The sequence below is a fragment of the Artibeus jamaicensis genome, unplaced genomic scaffold (genome assembly GCF_021234435.1).
Source record: "Artibeus jamaicensis isolate MK-2021 breed Jamaican fruit bat unplaced genomic scaffold, CSHL_Jam_final contig_482, whole genome shotgun sequence".
Classification (NCBI taxonomy): domain Eukaryota; kingdom Metazoa; phylum Chordata; class Mammalia; order Chiroptera; family Phyllostomidae; genus Artibeus; species Artibeus jamaicensis.
The window spans coordinates 12733016-12747657 of NW_026521857.1; positions in this window are offsets into that span (position 1 = coordinate 12733016).

Below are 14642 nucleotides of genomic sequence, written 5' to 3' on the forward strand. Positions count from 1 at the left end.
ACTGCATTGTCATTCCCTCAGTGTGGCCATTTTCCCTCCAACATGTAATTTTCCATTCTGAGGCTGAATAAGCTCTGCCCTCCCCTGGCTCAGTGAAGGAATGAATGGAGCAATTAGCGCTCTTTGTGCACCGTGTTTATTTTGCCTAGTCCAGCGTAAAACACAGGGCAAATCAGCCCCTCAACAAGAATCACTGGCCAGAGTGGGGAGAAATCATTCCAGTCTCCTCAGGTTCCCTACCTTCCTGTGGAAATGCCATTTTAGTTTTATTCTTTGAAGGCTTCTACAAGCCCCCAAGCATCTGTTCAAGGCCATAGCATTTGAAGCCTTCCATGCTTGCTTCTGTGCTGTGTGCCAATGGGGCTCTGGGAATGAGACTTGACTTTTAAAAGCCTCCCAAATGAGAAATAATAGCTGTCTGGCACAGAGACTTTCAGGTAGAGGCGTGAGAGGAGCCATTAAAAAACAAAAAAAGCAGCTCTGTTCCTCAAAGTCCTGAAAGAAACCAACGTGGATAAAGCAGGAGCTCTGTCTGAAAGAGTAACTCAACCTATCCTGCCTTCCCTGTCCCGTTGGGCTCGGGGAGTGGGAACTTGTAAGGAGGAGGGATGAGGGCTCTCGTAGGAAAGCAGAAGAAGAGGCTGAATGGTATAAGAAATACACCTTGGTCTTGGGGAAAAGTACAGGCCATGTGCAACCAGAGGGCAGGGAGCAGCGGACTAAAGACTTTAAAAGTGGCCCTGGCCAGGTGGCTGTGTTGGTTGGAGCACTGCCCCACATACACCAGAAGGCTGCGAGTTCCATTGCTGGTCAGGGCACATAGCTAGGCTGTAGGTTTGGTCAGCAGTCTGGGTGCGTGCAGGAGGCAACTGATCAAGGTTTCTCTTCCATGTCAATGTCTGTCTGTCTCTTTCAAATCAATAAACATATCCCTGAGAATTAAAAAAAAAAAAAAAGAATTTTTCAAGCGATCCTCAGGCCCAGCTGAGCAGACATCAGTGTATGACAAAGCAGATGGTCTTAGAGCCTGGGCCTCAGCCCGTTTGCTGGACCTTCCCTTCACTACTGAAACATTTAGAGCAAAGTGAAACCATGTACCTGCTGATGGGCATGGAGGTAGGAGAGGAGGCGTGGAAACAGAAGTGAGTTCAGGCCTGGGGATCATGTACATAGAAGCAAATAGAGTTGGTACAAACTATAGATGATACCAGCCCGCCCCAGGCGAAGACCCCCTCCCACCTCCTGTCAGCACTGACCCGGCGACCTCTGTTTGCTTGGGTGCTTCCAGGGGCTGGGCCCTCACTGCCTCAGAGAGCCAGCCACCCCATCTTACAATGGCTTTCTCTGGTTAGAAAGCTTACCCTCATGCCTTACCAAAATCTGCTTTTCTCACCCTTCCATACATGGGACCAAGTTCTAGAATTCAGTTACCTACAAGTCTAACCCCTCTTACAAAGAACCACCTAACCCACCACCACCCCATGCCATGAGTTCTTTATTATTCAATTATTTGTAATCCTAACTTCTTCTAGGGGTTGGTTCTATATAGTCCCAATGTTCCTAATTGTCCATACCACCCATTACATTGAGTCCCTAGAAGTTTTAAAATTTATGTAGGTTATAGATTCCCTAACTTCATTAATTGCTTTACTAATGCAATGCATAAGCACATGGGACTTTGAGCCAGGAAACTGATGACAAAAAATGTGTAAGCAGCTCCTCTGTGCACCTCCATGGCCGCCTGTGACCCATCCTACTCTCTCCCGGTTTTATTCTGGAACATGTCCTGGGCCTGCATTCTAGTCAGATTCAGCCACTCTCGCCTCTAAATGTGCCTGCATTTTTTTGCCACCGTGCCTGCACTCACAAAGGTTATTTTCCCAGCAATAACTGTCTGCCCATTCTCTGGTTATTGAACTTATTCAAGACCAGTTTCTTGAACTCACGTCAAGAAACAATAGCAATAGTAATGAGCTAATAATATGTATTGAATGGAAAGCATCATTGAAGAATTTTATGTATAGTGATTCATTTAATTCTCACAAAAAACCTAGAAAGTCCATGCTATCGTCACAGCAGGAACAGGCACAGAGAGAACATGTCCAAGCAGAAGCAGTAAGTGAAGGAATCAGGGTTCAAACCTGAGCAGCCCGGCTCCACAGGCTGGCGCTGCCCATTCACTCCAGACACTCTCCTGCCTCTGGAAATGTCACCTGCTCTCTGCAGCTCTCTCTCTCTTTCCATCTCCCAGTTCAGACTTAATGTCTCTTCCTCAAGTGCCAGCACTTTGTACAAACACATTCTGTCGCACTTATCTCTCTTTATTATAGTGATTTGTTTACACATCTGTTTCTTCCATTAGAAGCCACACTATTAGCTGCTTGGGTACAGGGACCATGACTTAATGAGTGGTGAAACCTCAAGAGCAAACACATAAAAGCAGTGTGCTACCATTATGGGGTCATTTAAAACAATTATTGCCTTTTTTACCCAGAGCTAGGCATTGCCTGGCATTACAGAAAACAAAGAGATGTTTAATAGGGAGATTAAAATTTTTTCATACTTGATGTGTGTGTGTGTGTGTGTGTCTGGACTAAGACTGAAAGCACAGCTGGGGGAACCCCAGAGCCAAGCTTCTAACATTTGGGTTTGGGGGGACGCAGCCTAACGGCTATCTCACCACCACTCTGTCTAAAAGCAGAATCCTCCAGCCGATGAGCCCTGCTCACTGACACCGAGCTATACCGGTCTTCTCATTATGGGGAGAGACTGAGGGGAGAGCTGGACCTGCCTCGTTAAAAGCAGAGTAAATTGTCTCCAGCAGTCCTGAATAAACAGCCCGACCCTTCATTCTTGAATAAGACACAACCAGAATCATCAGACAGCTGAGGCAAACCAGCATCTCGAAAGAGGATATATACACAAAATAATAGACTCTGTGGGAAATACAGTTCAGAAATCACAGGACAACTCTAAAAAATCTAATTAGTCTTCAAGAAAAATAAATGCATAAATAAAATAAAAATAGAATACTATACATAGGAACATCAAATAACTGAAAAAAAACACATTCATAAGAGAATAAGTTGAAAGCATTTCCCCAAAAGTAAAATATCCCCCATAAAAATAAAAACAGGAGACAAAAAAGTAAAAGACAGAGAGTCAATCAAAGAGAAAAAGATAACAAAAAAAGTAGAGAAGAAATTATGAATAAAATAATGGGAGAAAATTTCTCAAGGCTATAGAATACAGAAATCTTCATACTGCAAGTGCCTGCTCAGTATTCAATAAGGTGAATGGTTAAAACAAATCGTACCTGACAATATACGGATGATGCATTATAAAGCGGTGTACCTGAAACCTATATAACTTGATTAAGCAGTATCAGCTCAATGAATTTAATAACAATTTTTTAAATCCCAATTTAAAAAACTTAGAAACATTCTTGTGAAATTTGAGAACACGAGAGATAACAAAAGATTCAATGAGCTTCCCAAAAGAACCACCAACATCTACAGAGCAATAAAACTTAGACTGGGAAGAGGGTGAAGCTGTGATTTCATGCAACCAGTAACAGACATTCTCTTATTTAAAAAAAAAAAGCAATAGAAACTCCAACAATAAAATTTAAAAATGAACTGCACAAGGAAATCATGGTCCAAATATTAAGCATGATTGTGGAATCATGGGGGAGAGTTGACAGAATAGAAGAAAAAGGAGCCACTTGGAATTCGAGCCCCCATCAGACAGAGTCTGCTTCTGGTAGAACAGGGGCTGGGACGTTGAATCCACAGAGGAAGAGCTGAGTCCTACCGTCCCAGTAGCTCTGCAGAGACCAACATTTTACAAAGCCAAAACAAATATTTACTTCTTTTCAACTTCCAAAATCAAACTAGAGGCAAAAGAAAAGCCTAAGTAATGATTATTAAATAGACTGCGCATGGGATAAATCTGAAGATATTAAAATAAAGGTAGAACTAGCCAAATTTAAAAAGCAGATGGGAAGAGGTAAGAGAAGATAATGGTAGGAATACCAATACCCTCATCTAATTTATGGAAAGATATAATGGCCTCAGCTTATAATTTGCAGTTATAAAGATATTCTAATGAAAGAACAAAAAAATGAAACTTTCCAAACTTTGGAAAGAAAAGAGGGAATAAAATGAGATGTAAATGTGTCAGTTATAAATCAAGAAATAATGAGTATATTACTTAGAGTTATGGATGAAGTCTCTGGAAGAGTGTAACATGGGAAATACTGAAAGAGGCCTCCTGGGAGAGAGGCTGGGGGAGGCCAGAGGCACAACTGCGTCGCTCACAGGGTGCTGACCAGGACGGACACAGGGTCTGGCCCCGTAGCCTTTAGACAGACTTTAAGCAAATGACTCTTGTATTAGAAACTATTTTTTTAAAAAGGCATCAAGGGATTCTGTTAACACAAAATCTAGGATGTATCCTAGATTAAGATTCTGAGCAAGCCTTCTTGAGGACATGATATTTCAACAGTACCTGGAAATCTGAGTAGAAGTTAAGCAGAGCGACCCTTGCATAAAGAGAAATTTGTTCCTTTGGAGGGTTAGGGTGGGGTGGGGAGCGGCCTGTGCGAAGAGAGAGCAGCTTTCAGGGCAGAGGCAACAGCACAAACTCCCAATGCAAAGTGGGCGCACCACCTTGAAAGAATGGTGTTAAGTGCTTTGTCGCCGGAGCAGTCCTCCTCCCCCAGCCCTGGGAGGAGTGAGCACCTGTGACCCCAGAACACAAGGCCACCGAGCTGCACAGCTGCAATGTGGACAACACCCTCTAGACTTGTGCTGAGTCACGGTGGAGGGTGAGGTGTTCTCCAGAAGGCCAAGGTCAGGCCAGAGGCAAAAGGGAAGCTTAAGGATGGTAGCAGAGAGCCCAAAGCAGCCCTGCAGGGAACACCACAGAGAGCCCAACCCAAGCAGAATCCAGAGCTGACAAGGAGAGGGAATGCTCTGTGCCCCCGTGCTTATGGCGGCCTTGGCTTTCTCTCAAGGTTTCCGTCTCAAGTTGCTCACCAACTTCAGTCTGTCTCAGAGGAATTGCTCTCGTGTCACTTCCTTTGCCTTCTGATAAATGGAAAATAGCAGCAAGAAATGCTGAGCTTGTTATTCCTGTGTCTCGCCCCTAGGCCAGTTTACTCTCTGCTCTTGGGGAGAAAAGAAAGATGAGAGGATCTCCGATCTTTGTTTTGGTGGAGAGTCTCTTTCCAACTACTTCCCCAGGAGGTGGGACTCAGAAACAGAACAAAGCCAAGGAAATAATCAAAAGACCTTATACTTATTGAGAGCTTTCTTTGTTGCATGCAATATGATAAACATTGTCATGCAATTTTGCATTTAATTTATCCTTGAAATATTTCAAAGGGTGACCACTTTTATTTTCTCTGTTTTATTGATAAGGGAGGCTAGACTCAGAGAGATGAAGTGGTTCACCCAAGAATAAGTAGCCAGAAGTGATCAAGCTAGCATTTACACCCAGGTGGGCTTGCTCTAAGACATCCCTCTCTGAGAATAGATTCTTCCAGAAAGGATGAAAAAGTAGCTGCATCTCATCTATCTTTACAGAGCATTAAAAAAAAGCCAGTAAGAAATATACATGTTACTACTGCATGTGAATTCAGTGCAAGTAATAAATGTGAGACTCCTTAGTGCTGAGTTCACAAAAGATCAGTGCAGACTATTTTTTTGTTTTCTCAGAAATTTTATAAAGGGCAAATCTGCTCATCAGTGAGGTCCTTCAAGGTCGATACCATGTCTTACTCGTATTTCTTCCCAGCACTTAATACTATCTAGTTTACAGAAGAAGCTCAATAAGTGTTTGCTGAAGTGAGGTTTTGGTTCAAAGAACTACAATGATTTTTCTTACCAACCCAACCTCCTGATGACCTCCACCACTTTGGAAGATACTGGTAAGAATTGTATTCCCCATGCAGCATCCGAGGGCCTTGCATGCTTTGACCTATCCTAAAATGCATTTATGGGAATTCCTGGAAGGTTTCAGTGCCTCGAAACCCAAGAGTGGTGTGTGCATTTTTACCTATGGGAGCACGGCCCAACCCGACGGAGGGAGGCAGCTCTCAGCTGACTGAGAGCCGTGGGGTTAAACATGTAGACTCTACTCAGACTCCATCCATTCAAGTCTTGGCTCTGTTACCTTGCAGACTGCAAAACTTTGGTCAAATCATTGCAACTCCCTGTGCCTCAGTTTCCTCAGCTATCAAAAACCATAACAGCATGTACCTACCAGGGTTGCTGTTGAGGATTAAATGTTAATATATCTAAAGTGCTTGAAAGAGTGACTTACAAAGAGCTAGCCCTTAATAAATGCCAGTTGTTAGTAGCTGGGGTGTAGCGCATTTAAAACACACCCATTTACATCTCTGGTGGAAGGCACCCGGCCCCCATTCGCCTGCGTACACATTTTCTGTCAGTCCCACAGTCCGCCCTGCTGATGAGTCTGAAGTGATTTGGAACCTGCCAGACAGGGCAGTGACCTTTTCAACATCAAGTTAATTAAGGCTGGTGAGTAGCTAGAGTGTAACATTTCATGTCTTCCCATGTAGTTCAGTGAGAAAGATTTATTAACTCATTAAAATGTCTTGTTAGTTATTTTCAGCTACTCAGAATGACTGCTACTTTCAGCCAGTGACTTCTCCCAGAAGAGACCAAGAATAGAATCTGACTTTATTGACTTCCTACCCTGGCATTTGCGTCACTAGATCATGTTGCTCCAACATTAGCATAAAGAGCTTAAAACAAGTGTGATGGTTGATTAAAACTCACCTGCCTCTGGTGACATGCAAAAGGCTGTGGCCATGTCACGGTCAGGTCGGCCTCACATTCTGCTTCTCCCCACCGCTGAGTGGAACTGGCCGGGCGGGCTGAGCGGAACCCCTTCCAAGGAGCTGGGTCTGTGCAAGTTGCTGACCTTGCTTCCCGCAGACCAGCTGACGGAGCCCCCGACCTCGCTACTCCACCTCTCCATGTGGCCCATCAAACTGCTCCTTTTCTACAACAGAACCTCAATCTCGCTTGTCCCTCTGCCTCACCCTGTTCCTTCAATCAAGTTGCAAGTGGGTAGTCTCCTCCATGGACACTCACTTTTTTGAAGAGAGCGGAAGTGCTACTCGAGATGCAACGCCCCCCTGAGTTCCTTCTCACCCCCATCCTGCAAAATGTGCAATAACAAATCCACACTTATATTTTTCGTCTATCGGTGCACACTCTTGTATTTTCCACTTTCTGGGATTAGATCACTAAGGCAGTAGAACGTTGATAATGTAAGCTGGGAAGGGGTGAAACCAGACTCTTTAATGTACCAGTTGTGTGATTTTGAGCAAATTATTTACTTCACGTCCCATGTACTTCAATAAAATGGAATAATAGAACCTTTCTTATATGGCTGCTATGAAAGTTAAATTTTTAAAAAACCACTTAGGTGTTTAGGAGAGTGTTCTTCGATAGCTAGGTACCAAGTTAATACTTTTCATTTTTGCAGTTGTTGTCACAAGCTGCCAGTGGGCAGGGGCCCAATCACTTCCTCACAGTGCCAAGCAGAGCTCAATATTTAATTAAGTTCTTTTGATAATGGCTATTGATGATAATAATAATGAGAGGAGAAATGCTAAGTAAGGTTTTGGTTCTTAATAAAGTAAGCAAAAATGATTTCCTGAGCAACCAAACTTCTGAATGTGTTTCCACCATCATCTCCAGCTTCCTACTTATGTGGCAATTTCCTGCTTTCAAATATTGAACACTAAACAGGAAATTAGTTTGAGGATGATGGTCTACAGCCAAAGAGAAGAAAGCAATTTCCGTGGCAAGTAACCAGATACTCTTCCTAGGAAATTTTCTTCAGAAAAATGAATATAATGAACATGGACTTTGAAACAATCTCAGTGGACTTAAAAATTTCACTCCTAGAAATGAAGGGAAAAATTGCCTTTCCTTGTCTCAACAGCCAAATCACCATCTTCGATTATATTTTCTAAGTGGAGATTGCCTTCCAGAGACACAAAGGAGGACTTGAAAGCACAGGGCTCTCTGGTGACTCTGTCGCTGAGCGGAGCCACTTTCGGGCAGAGGGACAGAAAGGGGGCAGCAGAGCCTGGAGAGAGAACACTGCGCATTGCAAGAAGCTCAATAAATATTTTGTTGATGACAAAGATGGTATCTTTAAAGCTTCACATTAATGTGATGTCCAAACAGGTACTTGGTCACCCACTAGATTTCATAGAAAGCCTCATGCTGACTTGAAAAATAACCATATTGAGTAACAGAAACTTTCCAATATACATTTACTTATTGTGATTCTGTGGCCCTGCCACTTGGGCTGGGATCCACAGTAATTAAGGCTCCAAGGTACATACAAAGACAAAACCCCTGAATTTCACATGTAAGCAGATTGTGTTCAATATTGTAGAGCTTACCAAAAACCAATGCCAAGATGAGAAAACAACAAGCAATAGAGTTTGATCCAGCCCTCTCGCACACATGCACACACTCTCATACGCTTGGACACCGTCATCACCATCAACACTGTCTTCCCCTCTTTGCATGACGCATCCTGAAAATCAATCAGCAGCTTTAGTGATAGACAAAGGCTGTGAACCTAGCCAGTCCGAGGTAATATACGTATAGACAAATGCAGCTTTGGGGAGTATTTTGTCAGTAATGGAAAAGCACAAATAAAGAATCGATTCTGGCTCAAAGGTGGATAGTAAAGAAGCAGTTAGAAGCCAGAGAAAGTTGGCAGGTGTTTCCAAAGAAGATGCCAAAAACCGAGTCAGAAAGCTAATAACCATAATATCTAACAGCTGCGCTGTGCTTGTTTTGCTCTGTGCTGAGTGCTGTAACTGCGTTCTCTCTCTAAATCCTCCAGGTCAACAAAGTAGCTACTATTATTTTCTCCTTTGCAGAAGTGTTAATTAGCTTGAGTCTGGTAATCATTTATATATATATTTATATATATAAAGCCACACCTTAAGGACACATAATTTTTATTTGTCAATTGTATCTCAATAAACCTTGGAGTAAATGTTTGGTGTTCATTTTTAGAAAGTCTTTTTCAGATTTATTCTTTTGTCTATTTCAAGGTCTTGCTCTTTTACTGTATTCTCTCCATTTTATAATTTTAATAATTTTGAACGTGTTTAAATTTTAGCGTTTAATTACAGACACAGAAGACTTTAAAAGTCATTATTTCTACTTCCTTGGGTGTCTCTTTCCCCACTGTCTGTTGACTGGACCTCATGAGGGTCCTCTCCCTGGGTGGCTCACACAGTTTTTGTGAGCTCTTTGTGGATTATTGTGCCTCAGAGGTACTCCGAGGTGTAGAGGTGTCTCTGGAGAGGTTTCGCAGTTCCTTTACCACTTCCCTCGAGGTTTCAGGTTCTTCTATGTACACCCTTTGATTGCAGAGTGGGTTTATACAACCCATGCTACTTGGTTGTATGACATCCCAAGATATCAATAATTAAAAAAATATAACTTTAAAAATCACTCCATTCACAATAGCCACAGAACTATAAGCTACCTGGAAGTAAATATAAGATGTTCAAGACCTGCCGTGGCTAGTGTGGCTCAGTGGATTGAGCATCAGCCTGTGAACCAAAAGGTCACTCGTTCAATTCCCAGCCAGGGTAAAGACCTGGGTTGCAGGCCAGGTCCCCAGTAGGGGGCGTGCAAGAGGCAACCAAAGTATCTTTCACACACATCGATGTTTCTCTCCTTCTCTTTGTCCCTCTTTCTCTCTCTCTAAAAATAAATAAGATTTAAAAAAAGATGTTGAAAACCTTTATAATAAAAATTATATAAATTTTTGGAAGGACTTTAAAACCCAGATAAATGGATGTTTCAAATTTATAGATAGGAGATATCAATATTATAAAGACCTATGCATTCTAATGAAAATCTCAATAGGCTTTTTCACAAAATCTGATACATTAACCTCAATTTTTATTTAACAGTAAACAGCCAAAATGTTTTTTAATAAAGTTGAGAGTTTCACTCAACCAGATATCACTTCTTACTATATAGCTACAATCATGTAAAGTTCAGTGAAATTTTGACACATGGGGTCCCGGTGGAAGAAAATGGACACAAAACACCAAGCAGAGAATCTGTGGGTAAGCCCTCTCCCACGGGCCATTTTTCATGAACAACATTTCCCGCCTCTACAAGCACAAGGACTTCACAGGCTGCTACAAGGAGAGCTGGGTATCCGTGGGCTTGGGCCATTCCAACCCCAGATCTTATCTAAAAGTGACAAAAAAGGGGAGGAATAAACATGGAGTATGAAATGCCCTTTTGTATTACACTTTGTAAAGATCTTTTTTTATGCTTGCTATTTTCTATTTTCTTTATTAGAGAGGAACCCTACCTCTTCATACCTGAGATGGGACACGTTCCCCATTGTATCTCACTACCGTCAGCCATCCTGGATACAGGAGAATAGTCCCTACACAGGGAAGGAGCCGCGCCCAGATTACATTTGAAGGGCTGGACCCCGGGCAGCCTTTTCTGGGCCCACGTCTCCACTACTACAGCCGCTAATCTAACACCCTTCTAAGGAGGGAAGCTCATTACCAGAAGACTAAGAAACCAATATGGATAATGTAAGGCAAAAACTTAATGTTATTTTGAGTATAAAACAAGGAGAATTTGTGAAAAAAAAAAAAGCCTTCTAAACGAATATCCTCTCTTGTATATTCACTTACCAAGAAAATAATAAATAAACTCCTATTATATAATTTAGGACTCAGCAAGAAGGGATTTAGATTAGTCTGCTCTGGTTGCCATAACAAAATATCACAAACTGAGTGGTGTAAACAACAGATATTTATCTTCTCACAGGTCTGGAGGCAGAAGCCCGTAACTAAAATGCTGGCAGATTTGGTTTCTGGTTTCTGACAAGTCCTCTCTTTCTGCCTTGCAGATGGATGCCTTCTGGTTGTACCCTCACCAGGCCTTCCCTCTGTGTGTGCACAGATCAAGAACGAGCTCTGCCAAGGCCAGTGTGGCTCAAGTGGGTTGGAGTGTCATCCTGTAAACCAAAAGGTTGTGGGTTCAGTCCTGGCCAGGGCACATGCCTGAGTTGCAGGTTTGGTCCCAGTCAGGCTGCATGCAAAAGGCAACTAATGTTTCTCTCTCACACTGGTGTTCCTCTCCCTCTCTTCCCATCTCTCTCCTAAACGAACAAAAAAATCAGTAAGCATGTCCTTGGATGAGGCTATACATAAATAAATAGATAATCTGGGAAAAAAGAGTGAGCTTGGGTGTCCCTTCCTGTTCCTATAAGGACACCAGTCCAACAGAACTAGGGTCTTACCCTAGTTCTGACCTCATTGGACCGTACTTGCCTCCATAAAGGTCCTGTCTCCAAATACAGTTACATTGGAGGTTGGTGCTTTAGCATACATATTTAGGGAAATGCAATTCAGTCCATAATAGGAATCTCCTCCAATCCTGAGCCAAGATTTTCCCTCAAACACATGAGTGCGTGATATCGTTCTGACTGTACATCCATGGGGGAAGGACAGCATGCTCTATAAATGGTGCTAAGATACTTTGTTATCCATATGAAGGAGAAAATAGGTGACTGACTCCACTGCACATAAAAGTACATGCCTGATAAAATCCTCAATGTGGAAAATAAAACTTTAAAAACATTACAAAGTATTACAGAATATAACTGATATAAAGGTTCAGACAAAATGTTTAAGTAAACCACAAAAAAACCACAACTATAACAAGGATTAACATATTTGACTACATTGATATAAAAAACATCTCTAGGCTACTATCATATTTAGAAAAGCAAACACAGTAAACCATAAACTAGCATAGATATTTATCAAGCACATACCAGCTGAGGTTATAAGGATATACAAAGAAGCCCTTCAAAGTAGTAACATAGAGCCCAAAACCTAGTAGAAAAAAATGAGATAAGCATGTAAATCAATAAAGAGGAACCCTCATGACCAATAAACAGTATCAGGAAAATACCTATTAATACACAGCGAACTCACATTTCTAAGCATTAGATAAGCAAATGCTATAAAACTTGACGACTGAGTTGACGTACAGAGAATGGCAATAATTTAAGATGACTCCCATGTTTCTAGTAGGGCACTAAGATGCATCATTAACCAGGATAGGCAATGTAAGAATAGAAACGTATTGTCAAAAATTAAAATATTTTAACTTGAGGTGACTGAGGGGTACCCAGCCGATAGTTGTACACCAGGTCTGCAGTTCCCGAGGAGACGCTGTCAGGCCCAGAGAGAGAGATTTGGGAGTCAAGAGCACACAGGTAGGTGTTGAGAGACTGGCTGTTTGAGATTGCTCATGACGATGGGAGAGGATTTGTAGCCAAGGAGAAGAGATATGATGCAACTGAGGGGAGATTCCTATTGGTGCTTTGTTTTGTTTTTGGTTTGCAGTTTTAAACCATCTTGTTATTACCAGACAATGCATTTGAAGTGCAGGCCACCCCTGTATCATTTTTCTCTTTAATGGAAGATAAGTTTGTGTTAGCATTTGAGAGACCTACGCAATGTTTTTAATAGATTAAGGTCCCATTAGGGGAAGAAAAAACACTTGGAAACCTGCAGGAGAACTGTATTTTTATTTTCATAAACAAGAATTTTATAACCAATGCATGCTAACCATTTTACAATGCCTTGGGGAAATTACCATTGTTGATTGTGAAAGGTTTCTAATATTGATTAGCCACATAGTCTAAAGGGGTTTGACACTGATGACCCAGATGCATCCCTTGCTGTGCAGGTTTGCCTTTTCACTATCACAGAACAACGGAGATGCAAGGGCCGACTGCGCAGACCTGCAGTGCTGGCTCCTCTCCGGCCAGAGCCCCTGACCACACTTACTTTCTTATTACACATCGAGAAGGCCAAATGCTTGTGCTTAATGGCTTTTGTTTCTTAAATATGAAGAAAAAACAAACATGTCGAATTAAAGTATTTAGAGAATGAATTCATTTTGAATGAAAGTAGTACATACCCCACAAATGGAAGCATAATTTTAGCCAATCTTTTTGTAAAACTGTGAATTTATTCCTATAGCTGTATCACTACAAAATGTGTAATGCACATAATTTATTCTTTGCTTTTGAATATATCTTTATCATAACAAAATTTCTGCACCTGTGTTTTCCTAATACCATTTCATAAAAGAAAAAAATGATTTAAAAAATATATACCTATAATTTTTGCCAACATGCATATATAAAGATATTTTCTTTATAATGAAGTTTAACATCCATGCCAAGCAGAAACAGAAGAATCGTCTAATGTGCTACATTTCCACATGATTCAAACCAAGTTTCTACTGTGTTTGAAAAATGTCATGCAAGGAATTAATACATGAACTGTTAGCATCACAAAATCATAAACGAACAATAAACTATCCAGATACATTTTAATTATAAAAACACAGAGCTATTTATTCATAAAATACAGTGGACTTGTATGATTCAGGGTAAGCACTGATAAAGAAAAGCCTAATGCTCAAAATTTGATCAAAGCAATTTTTCTTACAAAGAGAAGTTCTAAACACAAATCATATAAAAAGGATGAACTCAATCTTCATTAAGGGAATTTTGAACTTCACTTACAACAATGACAACCACCCCTTATCACTGTACATATTAAAGATTTAAGGCACAAGAGAGCATTGAAGCAAAAACACAGAACTGATTTTCTCCAAACATCTTCTAAAATTGACTACAGTCATTTCATCTTCTCAGATGCCAGTGCATTGGTGACAACTCACTCAGGTACACTAGGTGGTTTAATCTGATGAAGCTACAGAGAATTCATTTGGTACCATTCATGGATTTAGGCTAAATTGTTTTGGCTTAAGTTGATGGAGCTAGCTCCAATAGTTATCTCCTGTTTTGATAGATGTTTTATGGTTATCCAGATATTTTTAAATTCTTTCCTAATTCCCCATATCCTACAGGATGCTATGCCTCTTCATAAACAATATCTTTCTTCCTTACCAGCTCGTGGGGACACACTTTGATTCTTCATCCAAGTCACTTGGACTTCATGGCAGGAAATATCCTAATTGCATGTGGTGAGAGCAAAAATCAGACCCTTCTATACACCAGAAGGTTTTCTGAGAAGCAAAAATCTTACAGTATTTACACGCATGATATTCAATAACCAGAACTTTATGTGCTCATCACATTAGAATGACAGCCTAACCTTTTCAAAAAGTGAGTCCAGTCTAGGGCACTGCATTCACACAAGGAAGTTACGGAGCTGCTGCACCAAACTTCAACATGAGTGGACTAGTTTTATACTATTTGTAGTGAATCTGGATGCTTGTTAGCAAAGAGCACTCTATACATTCATGTAAATCACACACACATTCACAAGCAGTAATAACCTTCTCACCTAGCCCGTGTTGGTACCAAATATCCTGTACTTAAAAGTATATGGTACTTAAGACTGGTGACAAAGAAGTAAAAAACTACACGCAGTAACTATTTCAGGAAATAAGATTTCTATATATTCACCCCTCTCTAAAATAAATCTTTCACTGAAATGCTGGTGGCTTTCTTATTTTGAGGAGAAATTTAAATCTTTTAAA